General features: G+C 34.9%; 1 non-coding gene across 1 annotated transcript; it reads left to right on the forward strand.

The window, feature by feature from the left end:
* Positions 1-18,175: 18,175 nt before the first annotated feature.
* LOC126014752 (U1 spliceosomal RNA) lies at positions 18,176-18,338 on the forward strand. Its single transcript, XR_007497749.1, has one exon. It is a non-coding gene; the product is annotated as a U1 spliceosomal RNA (small nuclear RNA).
* The last annotated feature ends 1,750 nt before the right edge of the window (positions 18,339-20,088 follow it).

Below are 20,088 nucleotides of genomic sequence, written 5' to 3' on the forward strand. Positions count from 1 at the left end.
GAAAGTATTGTTAGTTGATCTTTTTTGTTGATCTTTTGCTCATTAAACATGGTGGGCTTCTATGTAATTTTCCCATCTAATTTGCTCTGCTCCTAATTGGCTGTCAATGTTATAAAATTTGGACAAATTACCTGACTGCTTATAGCCACAGAATCCAGGAACTTCAGGTTCTGAGAACTGAGATACTTTTTCATTCAGTCCCTCTCCCATGAAAGCCTCAAACTTTAAGCGATTAAACTGTTACAGTTTGAATTTCATCAGCTTGGCATACCTTCCAAAATTAGTTGTGAAGTTATGAAACCTAATATTTTACATGAGTGATGCTGTTGGAGGTGGATATATTACTATAGGGATTTCTAGCAATACAGGAGTGGAAGAAGCTTTCCCAAACCCTGATCTGAGAAGGCCCATAAATTTTCAACCTGAAGACCAAGGGAGCTGGTAGTTTTATTAACTTGGTGTCTCTTCTAACTGTACTCAAAAAGCAGTGAACTTGGGTCTTTCATATGGCAGAATAGTGGAATATATAAGTGACTGAGGGGGCTTCCAGCAGTAAGATGTGACTTATTTTTTCTTGCACAAAAGTACCATAATTATTCATATATTACCATACTTTCTATTCATGTCCCAGAATAATTGCAGTTAGAATAGTAGAAACATTTTTACTCTTTTTCTAAGCAGCTCTGTTTTGCTAATCAGCTTTTGATGTCTTGGTTAAAGAAAACTAGCAGGTGCTTTTTCATGCTAACTGCACTTTCAGTGCCATAGAATTATCTAGGTCACAGATACTATTAGGAAAGGTTGGAAAGTTATCTATGCAGATGTGATATACAATAGAATTTCAGTACTGAAAGGTAGGTGTTTCAAAATATATATACATATATACATATATCTATATAAAGAGAGGCTTAAGAAAAGTAAACTGTCTAGAAACTTCTATGACATGAATTGATTCCTGTATATTGAATAAAATATAGAGATGACAGCACTGCAGGATCACTATAAGAATATTCTAGTAAGTAATATTTTATACATATTGTACAATGGACTCAGATGGTAAATTTAACATAATTATTAAACTGAAAATTTTTCTGGTACTTATCTAAATTATGAAAAGTGACTATATTGTAGAAATGATAATACATTTACTGTCCACTTATAAATACGGGTTATCTTTTGGGTTATTCCCAAAATTATTATTGTTTACTCAAAAAATATGTTCATATTAATCATTTTTAGTTTTTTTCCAACAATAGATTATTGAGTTAGTGTAATATACCACATACTAGATAGAAAAGTCTTCGGGCCATTGTGATAGAACAGTGAGTGGGTAGGGCTTTGTCTTGCAAATGACTGATTCAGATTTGATCTCTCCCTGGCATCACTTATGGTCCTCTGATCTTGCATCGAGTGATTTCTGAGCACTAATCAAATAGCTGGCTTTCCTGGTATAATACAATATTTTTGATGTGTTTAAAAGCTGCTTTATGAATATAACTTAAGTAATTATATTGTGAAGTTTGAAGGTCTTGGAAAATGAGGGACAGTAAACATAATGGCGTAATAGATATGATAATATACAGATGACTCTAATATTAAATAATAATGCCAATAAAGCAATAGCAGTTTTGAATTCCATTTAGAAAAAATAAATATTAGTAAGATAAATAAAAAATTAAATAAGAAAGATTATTTGAAAATCCAAATGAAAATTATATATAAATAAAATGTTTCATGAACAGCAAAGTGGGTAGGGCCTTTGCCTTGCACGTGACCAAATTTTGATACTTGGAAAACCATAGAGTTCACCAAGCCCTATAAGAAGTGACGCCTAGATTCAGAAAAATAAATAATCCCAAAACATAGTTCCCCAAAAGAAATTCTGCGTTTCAAAATCTATAATTATTCATTGAACAAATTTGTCTATCATGAAATCTTGTAGTCTAGATGTAAAAGGGTTTTGTTATATTATTATAATAAATAAGTCTTGATGGCACCCATAATTTTAGAAATATTTTAAGTTTTGCTTCCTTTCTGTCTTTCTTCCTGCTTCTTTTCTTCCTTCTTTCCTTCCTATCTTCCCTCCTTCCTTCTTTCGTTTCTTCTTTCCCTTCCTTCTTTCCCTCCTTTTATCCCTCCTTCCTTCCTTTTCTTCCTCTCTCCCTCTCTCCTTCCTTTCCTGATGTTGCTGCTGGGACCTGTATTGGTTCTGCTACAGGATTGGTTCTGGGTTGGAGGATGCTGTCCAATCACATGGAGTCTAAGTTGACACCACATGACACATGCTCAGGGAGGGAGGCATCCCTGTATTATAAAATGTAAAGGTTTTTATTCCTAGTAGATAAGAGCTTGTTTCTGTGCATATTATTTCCAATTATTCAGAGTGCCTATACAAAAAAAAAGGATGGTGCCGAATTATATTGCTGGTGCATTTAAGGGTAAGAGTGATAGGTAACACATTCTTTGTGCCCTAGTTTTGACCCAAGTTTTTATCCCAGGCAAGACTTTTTCTAATAGGCTTTTGTACCAAGTAGTACAAAAACAGGTGAAGTTAAAGAAGGAAAGGAAAAAAGTCTATATGTTTTATATAATAGAATAAATATATAATATTTATTTTTTGTTTGTTTTTGGGTCACACCTGGCAGTGCTTAGGAGTTACTCCTGGCTCTATGCTCAGAAATCGCTCCTGGCAGGCTCAGGGGACCATATGGGATGCCGGGATTCGAACCACAGACCTTCAGCATAAAAGCAAACAACTTAACTCCATGCTGTATCTAGGCTACATAAAAATATTTTTTAAAAAGAATTTAAAGAGATGCCTGCCCAATAGTTCCTGACTGTGAGAAGCTATGAGTGTTGCCTGTGTGTGTTTTTCTACTATCCTTTCTCCCAAACCTATCAAGAGTGAGCCAAAAAGGGCCCAGCAAAATCACTCTCACAGAGGCTCATTAAGGGTGGGCCGGAACGCCAAGGAACTGTGTCCAAACGTGAAAACCGGCTATCAGCAGTATTTTGCAGAAAGGCAGGTCCACTCTTTGTGACATCAGGCTGGGAAAATCTGCACCTGCCCAGTGGTTCCCAAGTAGGAGAAACTGTGAGTGTTGCCTGTGCATGTTTTTCTACTGTCCTGTGTCTTGAACCTCTCAGGAGTGGGTTGAAAAGGGCCCAGCAAAATCACTCTCCCAGAGGCTACAGAACAGCACGGCCACTCTACTTTGCTTCGAGGCTGTGCACTCTTTCTAATGAAAAAATGCCATTACAACACACATTAAAAAAATTACACTAGGAACTGTGCTGTATCTCTGAAGCCCAGCATTTTACTGTGACATTCTTCTCTGCTGCATGCTCAGGCCTAGGTTTGATCCTGTGTGTGGCTGCATCCATGAAGGGCTCCCCTTCCTTGAAGGCAAGTCGACCCGACCAGAAAGGTTGGAGCCAGAGGAACATGGCCACGCACATCATTTAGCCAATGAATATCACCACAACACGTAGAAAAAATCCACAATACAAGTTTGACAATGGGGAAACAACGCAGGCCAGCCTCAGACATAAAGAATGAAGATGGCAACTCTGATGACTAGAAAACAGCCAATCAACTATTCACTCTCTCAGATAAGGAGTTTAGAGAAGAAATATGGAAGATGCTCACAGAACTCAAAGAAAACATGGATCGAGTTGAACAGAACACTAATAAGAACCAAGAAAATATGAATTCAGAAATCAGAAAACTCCAAACTGAAATAACAGGTCAAATAACAGTTATAAAACTCAGTAAACAATTTGAATGACAAAATGCATAAGCTCTCCATCAGGGGAACAGAAGCTGAGGATAGAAATAATGCTCTGGAAAACGAGATATATTACTACTCCATACAGCTGGAGAGATTAGAAAAAAAACATTAAAGCAAATGAATAGATAAGGAAAAAATTAGTCAAAGAATGAAAAAAGATGAAAATAGAAATCTATGACAAGCTCAACAGAAACAACTTAAGAATCATTAGAGTCCCAGAGACACAAGAAGAAAATCTCCAGGAAGAATCAACGGTCGAGAACATCATTAAAGAGAAACTACCAGAGGTAAAGAATATATTTGATCAAATACTGCATGCCCAAAGAGTTCCAACCAAAAGAGACCCCAGAAAACACCCCAAGATACATCCTAGTCACAATAATGAATCCCACAAATAGAGAATTCTGAAAACAGCAATATCAAAAAGGGAAATTACATTCAAGGGAACATCCTTGAGATTTACAGCAGACATGTCACCAAAAACACTCAAGGCCAGAAGGAAGTGGTAGGACATAGTGACAAAACACAATTAAATAAATGCTTCTCCTAGAATACTGCACCCAGCAAAACTCACTTTCAGCTTTGAAGGAAAAATACATGCTTTCACAGACAAACATTAGCTAAGAAACTTTACAGACTCAAAACCAGTCTTAAAAGAAAAACTGAAAGACCTACTTTAAGACAAGACTGACTAACAGACACACCAAACTTCAATATAAGTATGACAATAAATCCCATGACAATTCTTTCTCTCAATGTCAGGGGACTAAATATACCAGTTAAGAGACACAGAGTGGCTAAATGGATAAAAAAACTCAATCCAACCTTCTGCTGCCTACAAGAAACACACCTGAGTAGTCAGAAAAATCATAGAATCAAAATAAAAAGCTGGATAAAAATTATCCAAGCAAACAAAACCCATAAAGATGCTGGAGTGGCCATACAAATATCAGATGATGCAAACTTTATATTCAGGAAAGTTTTAAGGGACAAAGATTGACAATTGATATGTACATATTAAGTGATATGTACAGTTGAAAAATCTGAAAAATAATATGAATAACGACACAATAATTGTGGGGGACCTCAACATGGCTTTGTCAAATATTGATAGGTCTACCAGACTGAAACACATCAATAATGTACTAGACCTGAGAAGAGAATTGAAAGAAGAGGCCTAGTAAATATATATAGTACACTTTACCCTCAGAAACATGGATACACATTTTTCTCCAATGTACTTGGGACATTCTCCAGGAATCACTATATGCTGGCCCATAAAACATACCTCCATAATAAAAAGAGGATAGAAATTTTGCAGGCTACCATTGCTGACCACAAGGCTCTGAAATTATATGTGAATTTCAAAGTGACACAGAAGAAAAACTTTAACACTTGGAAGTTAAACAGCCTCATACTGAATAACCAGTGAGTCCTAGATGAAATCAAAGAAGAAATCAAAACATTCCTGAAAACAAGTGATAATAAAGACACAAACTATCAGAACTTATGGGACACAGCAAAAGCGGTACTGAGAGAAATATTTATAGCTTTGCAAGCAGACATCAAAAAGGAAGAAGAAGGGGGGGCCGGGCGGTGGCGCTGGAGGTAAGGTGCCTGCCTTGCCTGCGCTAGCCTAGGACGGACCGCCGGGCGGTGGCGCTGGAGGTAAGGTGCCTGCCTTGCCTGCGCTAGCCTAGGACGGACCGCGGTTCGATCCCCCAGCATCCCATATGGTCCCCCAAGAAGCCAGGAGCAACTTCTGAGCGCATAGCCAGGAGTAACCCCTGAGCGTCACAGGGTGTGGCCCAAAAAACCAAAAAAAAAAAAAAAAGAAAAAAGAAAAAGGAAGAAGGGGCATACCTGTATAGCTTAATGACGCAGCTCATAAAATTAAAAAGTGCACAAAAAATGGAACCACAAGCTGAGAGCAGAAATCAACGAAATGGAAACCCAAAAACCAATCTGAAAGATCAACAAAAACAGAAGTTGGTTCTTCGAAAAAATAAACAAGATTGATAGAACATTAGCAAAACTAACAAAGAAAGAGAGAGAAACTTAATAACGTATTAGAAATGAAATGGGGGAGATAACTAACAATATAGCAGAGATTCAAAGGGTAATCAAAAACTACTTTGAGAAACTCTATGCCACTAAAAATGAGAATCTGGAAGAAATGGATAAATTCTTGAACTCTTGTAACCTTCCATAGTTGAATGAAGAGGATGTAGCATATCTAAACAACCCCATCACTATTGTTGAATCAAATTTCTGCCCCCAAAAAAGCCCAGGAACAGATGGATTCTTTCCAAACTTTCAAGAGGAACTACTCCAATTCTGTCAAGAATCTTTCATGAAATCGAAAAAATGGGAACACTTCCAAATAGCTTTTATGAAGCCAACATCATCTTGATATGTAAACCAGACAGAGATGTGACCAAAAAAGAAAATTACAGACAAATATTTCTGATGAACACAGATGCAAAGATCCTCAACAAAATCCTGGCAGATAGGATTCAATACCTCATCACGAATATCATTCATTATGATCAAGTAGGTTTCATCCCAGGAATGCAAGGATGGTTTTACATCCATAAATCTATCAACATCATACACAACATCAATAACAAGAAAAATAAAAGTCACATGATTATATCAATAGACGCAGTGAAAGCATTTGATAAGGTCCAACACCCATTTATGATCAAAACTGTCAGCAAGATGGGAATGAAAGGAACCTTTCTCAATATAGTTTAGGCCATCTACCACAAGCCAGTGGCAAATATTATTCTCAATGTAGAAAAACAAAAAGCCTTCCCTCTTAATTCTCGCACAGGACAAGGCTGTCCTCTCTCACCACTCCTACTCAATATAGCACTGTAAATCCTTGCTATAGTGATCAGGCAACAAAAAGATACAAGAGAATCCAGATAGGAAAGGAAGAATTAAAGCTCTCACTGTACACAAATGCCATGATACTATAGTTAGAAAACCCTAAAGACTCTATCAAAAAGTTTCTAGAAACAATAGACTAATATTGCAAGGTGGCAGGCCACAAAATTAACACACAAAAAGCAATAAACTTTCTATACAACAATAATAATAGGAATGAAATGGACATTAAGAAAGCAACCCAATTCACATTAGTGCCACACAAACTCAAATATCTTGGAGTCAACTTGACTAAAGTCAAGTTCTATAGGTGAAAGACCTATACAAAGAAAACTATAAAACTCTGCTCCAAGAAATAAGAGAGGACACACGGAAATGGAAGCACATACCCTGCTTATGGATTGGCAGCATTAACATAATTAAAATGGCAATACTCCCCAAAGCAATGTACAGATTTAATGTGATCCTTCTAAAAATACCCATTACATTCTTCAAAGAAGTGGCTCAGGCACTTTTGAAATTCATTTAGAACAAGAAACACCCTCGAATAGCTAAAGCCATTATTGGGAAAAAGAAAATGGGAGGCATTACTTTCGCCAACTTTAAACTGTATCACAAAGCAATAGTTATCAAAACAGCATGGTATTGAAATAAAGGCGGACCCTAAGATCAGTGGAATAGACTTTAGTACTCAGAGAATGTTCCCCAGACATATAATCACCTAATCTTTGATAAAGGAGCAAGAGATCCTAAATGAAGCAAAGAAAGCCTCTTCAAAAAGTGGTGTTGGCATAACTGGCTAGCCACTTGCGAAAATTTGAACTTAGACCACCAGCTAACATCATGTAAGAAGGTTAAATCCAAATGGATTGAAGTCCTCGATACCAGACCTGAAATCATAATGTATATAGACAACACATAGGTAAAAGACTCCATGACATTGAGACTAAAGACATCTTCAAGGCAGAAACTGCATTCTCCAAGGAGTGAAAGCAGAGTTTAACAGATGGGAATATATTAAGCTGAGAAGCTTCTGCACCTTGAAGGAAATAGTGCCCAGGATACAAGAGCCATGCACTGATTGGGAAAAACTATTCATCTTATACCCATCAGATAAGGGGTTAATATCCAAAATATACAAAGCACTGACAGAACTATAGAAGGAAAAACATCTAATATTACCAAAAAATTGGGAGAAGAAATGGACAGACACTTTAATAATGGAAATACAAACGGCCAAAAGGCACATTAAAAAATGCTCCACATCACTAATCATCAGGGAGATGCAAATCAAAACAACTATGAAGTACTACCTCACACCACAGAGATTGCACACATAACAAAAATGAGAACAAGAAGTTTTGGCATGGATGCGGTGAGAAAGGAACTCTTATCCACTGCTGGTGGGAATGCCTAGTTCAAACTTTCTGGAGAGTGATATGGAGATTCCTCCAAAAACTGGAAATTGAGTTCACATACGATCCAGCTATACCACTCGTAGGAATATACCCTAGGAACACAGAAATACAATACAAAATCCCTTCCTTACACCTATATTTATTCCAGCACTATTTACCATAGCAAGAACTAGAAACAACCAAGATGCCCTTCAACAGACGAATGGCTAAAGAAACTGTGGTACATATATGCAATGAAATATTATGCAGCGTTCAGGAGAGATGGAGTCATGAAATTTTCCTATACATAGATGTACATGGAATCTATTATGCTGAGTGAAATAATTCAGAGTAAGGGAGAGAAAGATGCAGAATGGTCTCATTCATTATGGGTTCTAAGAAGAATGAAAGACATTTCTCAACAATTTTCAGAGACAAAAGAGAGGAGGGCTGGACATTACAGCCCACCTCATGAACCTCACCGCAAAGAGTGACGAGTTTAGAGAAATAACTACATTGCGAACTAGCCTAACAATGAGAATGTATGAGGGAAATTGAAAGCCTATCTAGAGTACAGGTGGGGGCAGGAAGGGGTGGAGGGATATTTGAGACATTGGTGGTGGGAATGTTGCAGTGGTGATGGGGGGTGTCATATGAGTGAAACCCAAGCACAATCATGTTTGTAACAAGGTGTTTAAATAACAAATATTTTTTTTAAAAAAAGGATTTAAAGAAAAAGGCTGTTTAAGAGGCTAATTTATGGGGGCACAGTGGCAAGCATTTGCCTTGCAAGCAGCCAGTCCAGGATGAATGGTGGTTTAAATTCTTTTTTAAAAATATCATCAACCAAGTATAAAATAGTGCGAATTTTAAATACATTTATTCAAACTAATATATAATTATTTTTCTTTTTATTTATTTATATTTCATTTGATAATATGAAAGTGGAATTCACCAGTGGTTGTCTGAGTTTAGTCTTGATTCAATGATATACAGTGATATGTGGCAGTGATCAGGGACCATATTTAATAAAATAAGTTCTGCTACATGCAAAGCCAAGCATCTAACCCCATTACTGCTATTGAGTACACTTTAGTTAGAAAATATATATGTGAAGAACTATGCTTTGTTTTGCAATTAGTGTGTAAAATAATATCCCAAAAATGGTATAAAATTTTATGTTAATTTTATTATTCTTAGATGAGACAATCTCTATAATGCACTAATTTTATTTTTATTTATTTTATTTTAATTTTGTACTGAAATATGTGCATATGTATAAATAAATATGTTTTGTTTTGCAATTAGTGTGTAAAATAATATCCCAAAAATGGTATAAAATATTTATTAATTTTGTTATTCTCAGATGAGACAATCTCTATAATATACTAATTTTATTTTTATTATTTTATTTTAATTTTGTACTGAAATACGTGAATTGTTTGATACATCTCTTACTCTCTGGACAATGTTTGTGTGTGTGTGTGTGTAGGAGGTGTCTTGGGCACATCTAGACTGTGTTCAGGGTTCAAGTGTTAGTGCTTGTTCAGTAGTTATACCTGGTGGAATTCTATGATAGAATGCAAATTGGGCAACATGAAAAACAAGGTACTATTAACACCTCTCCAGCCTTCCACAGTTTAGTGCTTGGGTCCCAAAAGAGTTAAGGTAAAGATTAAATTTCTTAAATTTTACTTTAAAATCCAGTGAGCTGTCACTTTTGAGGATGTCATTTAAACCATTTAATTGCAAGGTCAGTCTTTTAAAAGGACTAAGTAGTCTCTATTTATGATAAAAGTCATAAGGCAAAGAATATGATTCCGAAGAGAATAAAACACTGAGCATACCTTAATCTATATATGAAGAATTAATATAAACAAACTCTCATGTGATTGTTTACTAAATACTATATCTGTTGTCTACAATAAATAAATTTATCTTGATAAATTTTTATAATTTCATGATTTATATTAAATTTTATATCTGTCGCATTTATTTAATTTTGTGTAGTACATATGTTTTAATCAAACTATGATAATATTTATAGCGCTATCTTGATTGAATTCTAAAAGTCTAAATTTTAGAAACAAATTTTGTAAAACTTTATCTGAATGCTTTTTTGAAAGGAATCTATATATTTTTGATATTTGGATCACACCAGGCAATGCTCAGGGGTTATTCCTGGCTCTACATTCAGAAATCACTCCTGGAAGGCTGGGGACCATATGGATGCTGGGATTCAAATCACTGTCTTGCATGAAGACAAACGCCCTACTTCCATGCTATCTCTCTGGCTCCTGAAAAGAATTTTAAGTAAGCTTGAAAATAACTTGCTTATATAGTACTATGTGTAGAGTTACAAAAACTAAAATGTATATTGATTACTCTGCACCAAAAAAATTGAAATATCACAAAAATAATCATTGTTGTTTTACATTTAGATCTTCTAATGTTGGTGTGTTGCTGGAGTAAATTAATGTAAACAGGAAAATAACATCAATGTGATCTTTGAACATAATCATTGAAATTGTTAGTATATACAATCCCTTTAAAACATACATGGAATATTAATATAGATGTTACTTATTTTCTCCACTATGTTTTTAAAATATATACCTGAAAGAAATATACCTGATTTTACATCTTACACATGCTTTTACCAGGTGCAGAGCTAAAAAATAAGCTAAATTATAGTGACTTTTAAAAATAGCTTCACATATTCTCTGATCAATTTTCTAAGTACCTCTTACTTGAGCAAATGCTTTATCTTTAATGTCATGGAAAAGTTATGGTACAACTATATTTAAAAAACTTGAAGACTTAATAAATATTTTAAATAAAATAACTAGTAAAATCAGAAATTTTGGATATCTGAGAAATCTATTGAACCTTCGAGGTTAATTAATTTAAATATATTTATGTCCACTATGATCTATAATATACTGACTCTGAAAGAAAAATAGCTATTACCTGGGAAATTCAGAATTTTTACCTTTCTCAGAATCCTGGCAATTATACCTAATTATTTATATATATACTAGTGAGAAACTAATAGGAATATTTAACATCAATTTATTAGTATTTAATGAATTGCCAGACATTTCTAAAAGGAAATTATTGAATACAATACCATTAATGTTAATTTTTATATTTTATCCACTATACATGTATGCTATTATTAGTAGCAAACAAGTTATCAATTTAAATGTTTATTCAATATATTTAATATATTCAGTATTTAAATGTTTTGAGTATTTGAATATTTTGGTAATTGTTTTTTTATGATCTTAAAACTCGATTGCAAGAAACTATTTCTATGTATGGATTCAAATCTATACAGAATCACAGTGTCTTATGTATTATATAATATAATATTAGGTGTGTTATAAGAAAATTTTTATAATAGCTGCATAAATTTGCATTCCTACCTACAGTGAACAAGGATATTTTTAACAGAGATTCTAATTTAATGTTTTATCTGAATATCATTCTTATAACTGTGAGGTGATTTCTCATTGTTCAAATTTTTACTTATAATAATAAGCAACAAATATTTTAATGTGTTTGTTCACCATGATACATGATCAAAGACATATACAAAAGAAATATATAGTTTTGATTGTTAATTTTGTAAAATATTATTCATTATTTAAAGTGCTATTTTATTTAATTTTTTTATTTTTATGATAGAAAGGCATTCTCTTTATTAGCAAACTAAAGAATAACTTTATTCCTAACTTTGTTTATTTTTGAATAAACTTATGGTATATTACAAAACCAATGCAATATTACCAAGTCCATTTTTTCTCAAAATAAACTTCATCTGTATCCAGTTATTGCTTTCAAAGCAATGTTTTTAGCACTGTCAGACTTCAAAGAGAAATCAAAGATTGATTCCCATGATTTGAAAGCGCTAGTCATTCTTGACATGGTTTTTCCTCTGAAAGCAATTATTTCTGATTCTTTCTAAGAGAACAATCTTTGGTTGCCTTAATCCTTAGTTAACATGACTTACACCTGAATTCTACTCTTTAGATTTTCCTGGGGAAATTATAGATTTTGTACCAGAGATACACAAATCCTCTAATTACTTTCCCCCAAATTATCTATTATATATGAATATGTTTACAAAATGTAAAAGTCCTACAAAGTTGAACTTATATAATTTAAACTTTTCATTAATATAAGATATACTTTTAGACAGTCAGTATCAAACTATAAACTATAGCACAAGTCATGTTTATCATAACATTTTCCCAACACAACTTCATCTTTGAGTTGCATTATCAAGTTTAGCAGGACCAGAACTTAGATGATATGTTGTATAAAATAAGTTACTTCATTTATTAAATAATATGCATACAATATTATAAAAGTATAAATATATTTGTTGAGTATTTAAAAGGAAATTACAAATGACTATTGATACATTAAAAATAAATCTAATTTAGGCTGTGTCTGTCTGTGTTTCTTGAATATTGAAGCTCTCCTCAGAGGCCTAGGAAGCGCACCCCCAAAAACTACATTCTAAAGCTGCCCAGCAAGTGAGTAAATAAAGTCTTGCTGTGGGTGTCGCCAAGCAGTAAGCTGAGCCCTGTAGCCTGTGGAAGCTCCACACTGCTGTGCCTTAGATCACTTTGAGGACATCAAGAAAAATCTTTGCTGTGCCTATCTGTGTTTCTTGAATACCTGAAGCTCTCCTCAGAGACCTAGGGAGTGCACTCCCAAAAAACTGTCACCTAGAGGCTGCAGAAGAGCTTTGCTTCTGGCCGCACACTTTTTCTAACCAATGAACCCCACCACAGCACACAGGAAAAACCACACTACAAGCATGATAATGGGGAAACCTCGCAGGCAAACACCATGCACAGAGAATGAAGAGGATAACTCGGATGACCTAAAAAATTCCAACTATCTGATTAACCTCTTGGATAAGAAACTTAGAATAGAAATACGGAAGATGTTTGTAGAACTCAAAGAAAGCATAGATCGATCTGAACAGAACACAAAGACAGAAATCAGAAAACTCTAAACTGAAATAACATATCTGAAAAACACAGTAGTTTAACTAAAAAACTCAGTGGATGGCCTCTCCAGCAGGGTAAAAGCAGCTGAGGACAGAATCGGCATACTGGAAGATCAGATGCAGAAAAACTCAACACAGCAGAAAACATTGGAAAAGAACCTTAAGACAAACAATCTGGCAATGGAAAAAGTACTCAAGAAATGTGAACAGATAAAAAAAGAAGTCTTTGATAAACTTAACAGAAACAACATAAGAATCATTGAAGTCCCAGAGGCCCAGGTAGGAGATCCCCAGGAAGAATCAACTGTTAAAGACATCATCAAAGAAATACTCCCATAGTTAAAGACTACATGCAATGAAATCTTGCATGCCCGAAGAGTACCAGCTAAAAGAAACCCAAAGAAAAACACCCCAAGACACATTCTCGTTACAATGGCAAATCCCACAGATAAAGATAGAATACTAAAAGCAGCATGATCAAAAAGGGAAATTACATTCAAAGGAGCATCCCTAAGACTTATAGTAGCATATCATAAGAAACGCTCAAGGCCAGAAGACAGTGGTGGGATATTGTGACAAGACTGAATGAAACAAATGCCTCACTGAGAATACTGCACCCAAGCTGACTCACGTTCAGGTTTGAAGAAAGAATACATAGCTTCATGGATAAAAAACAGCTCAGAAAATTCACAGATGAAAAACCAGCCTTAAAGGAAAACTGACTGGTCTACTTTAAGACAAGGGAGACCAACAAACACAGCAAACTTATCTACAAAAATGACATTAAATTCTATGACAATCATCTCCCTCAATGCCAATGGACTAAATTCACACACACAAAAAGACAGAGTGGAAAAATGGGAAAAAAGATGAATCCAACCTTCTGCTGCCTGAATAGTCAGAACAAACAGACTGAAAAATCAAAGGCTGGAGGAAAATCATCCAGGCAAACAAAACCCTTAGAAAAGCTGGGGTGGCCATATTAATATCTGATGACTACTAAACATATATGCACCCAATGAGAGACCAGCAAATTATCTAATACAATTACTGACAAATCTGAAAGAAGACATCAATAATAACACAATAATTGTGGGAGACCTCAACATGGCCCTATCAACACTTGATAGGTTAACCAGACTAAAACCCAACAAAAACATACTGGCCCTGAAAAGAGTAATGGAAGAAAGAGGACTAGTGTAATATATATATATATATATATATATATATATATATATATATATAGGACACTCAACCCCAAAAAACCTGGATACACATTCTTCTCCAATGTACATGGGTTATTCTCCAGGATAGACTACAGATTGACATAAAATATAATTCCATAGAATCAAGAGGATAGAAATCTTGCAGCTACCTTTGCCTAGCAAAAGGCTCCAAAATTAGATGTGAAATAAAAAGACACACAGAAGAAAAACTTTAATATTGGAAATTAAACAGCCTACTACTGAACAACCTGTGGGTCCGATATGAAATCAAAGAGGAAATAAAAACTTTCCTGGAAACAAATGATAATGAAGACACAAACTGCCAGAATCTATGGGACACAGCAAAAGAGGTCCTGAGAGGAAACTTTATAGTTTTACAGTCACACATCAAGAAGAAATAAGAGGCATACCTGAATAAATTAAAGATACAGCTCATAAAATAAGAAAATGACCAATGAAAGGAATAAAAAATAGAGACAGAATAAAATAACAAAGCTGAAAGAAGAATCAACAAAGTTGGAACCAAAAAATCAATCCGAAATATCAACGAAAGCAGAAGTTGGTTCTTTGAAAAAATAAACAAGATTGATAGACTATTGGCAAAACTCATAAAGAAAGAGAGAGAAACCTGATAACCCGTATTAGAAATGAAAAGGGGGAGATCACAACAGATATTGCAGAGATCCAAAGGGAAATCACAGACTACTTTGAGAAACGTTATGCTACTAAACATGAGAACCTAGGAGAAATGGAAAAATTCTTGCACACTTATAACCTTCCACAGTTAAGTAAGGAAGATGGAGCATATATAAACACCCCCATCACTACTGAGGAAATTGGAACTGTAATCAAACATCTGCCAAAAAAGAAAAGCCCAGTCCCAGATGGATTTACTAATGAATTCTTTCAAACTTGTCAAGTGGAGCTACTACCAATCCTAGCCAGGCTCTTCCATGAAATTGAAAAAACAGGAACACTTCCAAACAGCTTTTATGAAGCCAACATCACCTTGATACCAAAACCAGACAGAGATGCTGCTAAAAAATAAAATTACAGACCAATATCCCTGATAAATACAGATGCAAAGATCTTCAAGAAAATCCTGGCAAATAGGATCCAATGTATCAAGAAGATCATACTCTACGACCAAGTAAGTTTCATACCAGGAATGCAAGGATGGTTTAACATCGTAAATCTATCAACATCATACACAACATCAACAACAAGAAAAAATAAAAATCACATGATTATATTAACAGACTCAGAAAAGCATTTGATAAGGTCAAACACCCATTTTTGATCAAAACTCTCAGCAAGTTGGGAATGAAAGAAACCTTTCTCAATCTCATTAAAGCCATCTACCACAAGCCAATGGCAAATATTATCCTCAATGGAGAAAAACTAAAAGCCTTTCCTCTAAATTCTGGTACAAGACAAGGCTGTTCGCTCTCACCACTCCTCCTCAACATAGTACTGGAAGTGCTTGCTATAGCAATCAGGCAAGAAACAGATATCAAGGAAATCCAGATAAGAAAGGATAAAGTCAAGCTCTCACTGTATGCAGATGACATGATATTCTACTTAGAAAATTTTAAAGACTCTTACCAAAAAGCTTCTAGAAACAATAGACTCATATAGCAAAGCAGCAGGCTACAAAATTAACACACAGAAATTAATGGCCCTTTTATGAACCAATAATGATAGGAAAGAGAAGGATGTCAAGAAGACAATCCAATTCACAATAGTGCCACACAAACTCAAATATGTTAGAGTCAACTTGACCAAAGACGTGAAGGACCTATACAAAGAAAACTAAAAAGCCCTGCTGCAAGAAATAAGAGAGGACAGACAGAAATGGAAACACATACCCTGCTCATTGTTTGGCAGAATTAACATCATTAAAATGGCAACACTCCCCAAAGCATTATACAGATTTAATGCAATCCCTCTAAAAATAACCATGACATTCTTCAAAGAAGTGGATCACACACTTATGAAGTTCATCTGCAACAACAAACACCCTCAAATAGCTAAAGCACTCCTAGGGAAAAGGAAAATGGGAGGCATTACTTTCCCCAACTTTAAACTGTACTACAAAGCAATAGTTATCAAAACAGCATGATTTTGAAATAAAGACAGACCCTCAGACCAGTGGAATAGGCTTGAGTTCTCTGACAATGTTCCCCAGACATACAATCAACTAATTTTTGACAAAGGAGCAAGAAATCTTAAGTGGAGCAGGGAAAACCTCTTCAACAAATGGTGCTGGCAGAACTGGTAAGCCACTTGCAAAAAAGCAAACATAGATCCCCAATTAACATCATATACTAAGGTAAATCCAAATGGATAAAAGACCTTGATATCAGACCTAATACAATAAGGTATATAGAACAACACATCAGTAAAACACTTCATGACATTGAGACTAAAGGCATCTTCAAGGAGGAAACTGCATTTTCCAAACAAGTGGAAGCAGAGATCAACAAATGGGAATACATTAAGCTGAGAAGCTTCTGCACTTCAAAAGAAATAGTGCCCAGGATACAAGAGCCACCCACCATATGGGAGAAACTATTCACCCAACACCCATCAGATAAGGGATAATATCCAAAATATACAGGGCACTGACAGAACTTTACAAGAAAAAAACATCTAATCCCATCAAAAGATGGGGAGAAGAAATGAACAGACACTTTGATAAAAAAGAAATACAAATGGCCAAAAGGCACATGAGAAAATGCTCCTCATCACTAATCATCAGGGAGATGCAAATCTAAACAACTATGAGATACCATCTCACACCACAGAGATTCGCACACATCACAAAGAATGAGAACAATCAGTGCTGGCGGGGATGTGGAGAGAAAGCAACTCTTATCCACTGCTCATGGGAATGCCGTCTAGTCCAACCTCTATGGAAAGCAATATGGTGATTCCTTCAAACTTTAGAAATTGAGCTCCCATTCTACCTAGCTTTTTCACTCCTAGGGATATACCCTAGGAGCACAAGAATACAACACAAAAACCCCTTCCTCACACCTATATTTATTGCAGCACTATTCACAATAGCCAGTCTCTGGAAACAACCAAGATGGCCTTCAAGAGAGGAATGGCTAAAGAAACTGTGGTACATATACACAATGAAATATTATGCAGCCATCAGGAGAGATGAAGTTATGTAATATTCCTATACATGGATGTACATGGAATCTATCATGCTGAGTGAAATAAGTCAAAGGGAGAGAAAGATGCATAATTGTCTCACTCACCTATGGATTTTAAGAAAAATAAAAGTCATTTTTGCAACAATCCTCAGAGAAAATGTGAGGAGGGTTGGAACTTCCAGGTCACTTCATGAAGCTCACCACAAAGAGTGGTGAGTGCAGTTATAGAAATAACTACACTGAGAACTACCATAACCATGTGAATGAATGAGGGAACTGGAAAGCCTGTCTAGAGTACAGGTTGGGGTAGGGTGGGATGCAGGGAGATTTGGGACATTGGTGGTGGGAATGTTGCACTGGTGAAGTTTGGTGTTTTTTTACATGACTGAAACCTAATCACAATCGTATTTGTAATCAATATGTTTAAATAAAGAAAAATATTAAAGGAAAAAATAAAAAAATTCAATGTATTTATGAGTAACAGCTAGCTCTAGATTTTTTTTAAATGTTTTGTAGGGTAAAGTTTCTAAGGTAAACAGAAAAGGTGATAATCATGTCTTTCAATAGTAAAACCCTTGAGTGGGGAGGAGAAATAAAAAAAATAAATCTAATTTAATGACTAATATTTTTATATGCTTAAAACAAATTTGTTTAAAATAAAAGTTAGTATATAAATATAATACTTACCTGGCAGGGAGATACCATGATCACGAAAGTGGTTTACCCAGGGCGAGGCTTATCCATTGCACTCTGGATGTGCTGACTCCTGCGATTTCCCCAAATGTGGGAACCTTGACTACATAATTTATGGTAGTGGGGGACTGTGTATGCGCTCTCCTCTAGAAAGAACAAAAAAAGAATACAAACATAATTTCTTAGCATAAAATATAACTGTAATTTTCATAAAACATATCACTATATGTATGATATATCTTATTAATTTTAGAGCAGATCTTATTTGTCACATTAGGTTTATATTATATATGGTAACTTAAATTAAAATTTATCTTAATATGCCATATTACAAATTCTTATTACCACAGAAGTACAAGTTTATATATTTTTGGATTTAAAATAATTTTAAAAGTGAAGGAAAGAAAAATAAGTTACAATTCAATGTACATATCTACTCTATTATAAGAAAAAAATAAATAATTGCTACAACCTAAAAATGGCCACACTTTTAGAGATTAAAACTAAAATATGTCCTAAATTTAATAATTAAACTGCCTTTCTTATAATTAAGCCCTAAGTTTGGTTTCTTTCATCTTCAAACTTTCCTTCCCCATATGCATTTATTTACACAAAAGATACACTATGGAGATGGCTATATCCTTCTCTTGTTTCTTTGGATCAAATTGATATTGTCCTGTTATAATGATGGATATATTTTCTGTATTCCTAGGTATAAGGGTTGCCTAGGTATAAATTCATAGATATAGACAATACTATCTAGTTTTTCTGCATGTCTTTATTTTAAAGCAGGCATGAGGAATCATATGAGATGCCAGGATTCGAACCACCTTTTTTCCTAGTTTGGCCGTGTGCAAGGCAAATGCCCTAATGCTGTGCTATCTCTCTGGCCTCTATGTACATAATATTAAGTCCTTAAATTAGGTAGCATAAGGGGCCGTAGAGATAGCATGGAGGTAAGGCGTTTGCCTTTCATGCAGAAGGTCAGTGGTTCTAATCCCGGCATCCCATGTGGTCCCCTGAGCCTGCCAGGAATGATTTCTGAGCATAGAACCAGGAGTAACCTTTGAGTGCCACCGGGTGTGACCCAAAAACCAAAAACCAAAAAAAAAAAAAAAATTAGGGAGCATAGTACTCTGGTGATAAAACAAACAATAAATAATAATATTAAAACCATTATAATTTATACATTTTTTCATAATTGGGTTTCATATATACAATGGTTCAGAACCAATCACCACCACCAGTTTGCCCTCCTTCCATAAATGTTTCCAGAAGGCATCCCATGCCACTACCCCATCTCACAACCTGACTGCATAACAGACCCATTTTAACTCTCACAATTCCCATGAGACTTCTTGGCCCCATCCACATCTTTTTATATTAATTTCTACTTCATTCTTTCTCTTTCCATTTCCTTGCTATGCTCTGGGTTCAAGAGTGTTCTAAACATTTAATTTAAATGATTGCATTTTTTCATGCAGTTCTAATAAGTATCACATTTAATTATTATCATTCTGTATTTATCCTGTTTGTTCTGGACTACTTTTTTAGCATAATATCTTCCAGTTCCTTCCATGTTGCAGAAAATTGCATAATTGCACCATTCCTTATAAATATGCAGTATTAAATTATATATATGTACCCCATCTTCATGATTCACTCGGCTGTAATAAATACTATTTAAAGGAGACTGTATGTATGTATATAGACTTATAGCAAAAGTCTTAATTTATATACTTAATTTTTTTTTGGTTTTTGGGCCATACCCGGTGACACTCAGGGAGTTACTCCTGATTGTGGGACCATATGGGATGCTGAAAGATTGAACCGAGTTCCATCCTATGCTAGCACCAGCAAGGCAGACGCCTTACACTTGCGCCAACACTCTGGCCTCAA

The sequence above is a fragment of the Suncus etruscus genome, chromosome 7 (assembly GCF_024139225.1).
Source record: "Suncus etruscus isolate mSunEtr1 chromosome 7, mSunEtr1.pri.cur, whole genome shotgun sequence".
NCBI lineage: Eukaryota > Metazoa > Chordata > Mammalia > Eulipotyphla > Soricidae > Suncus > Suncus etruscus.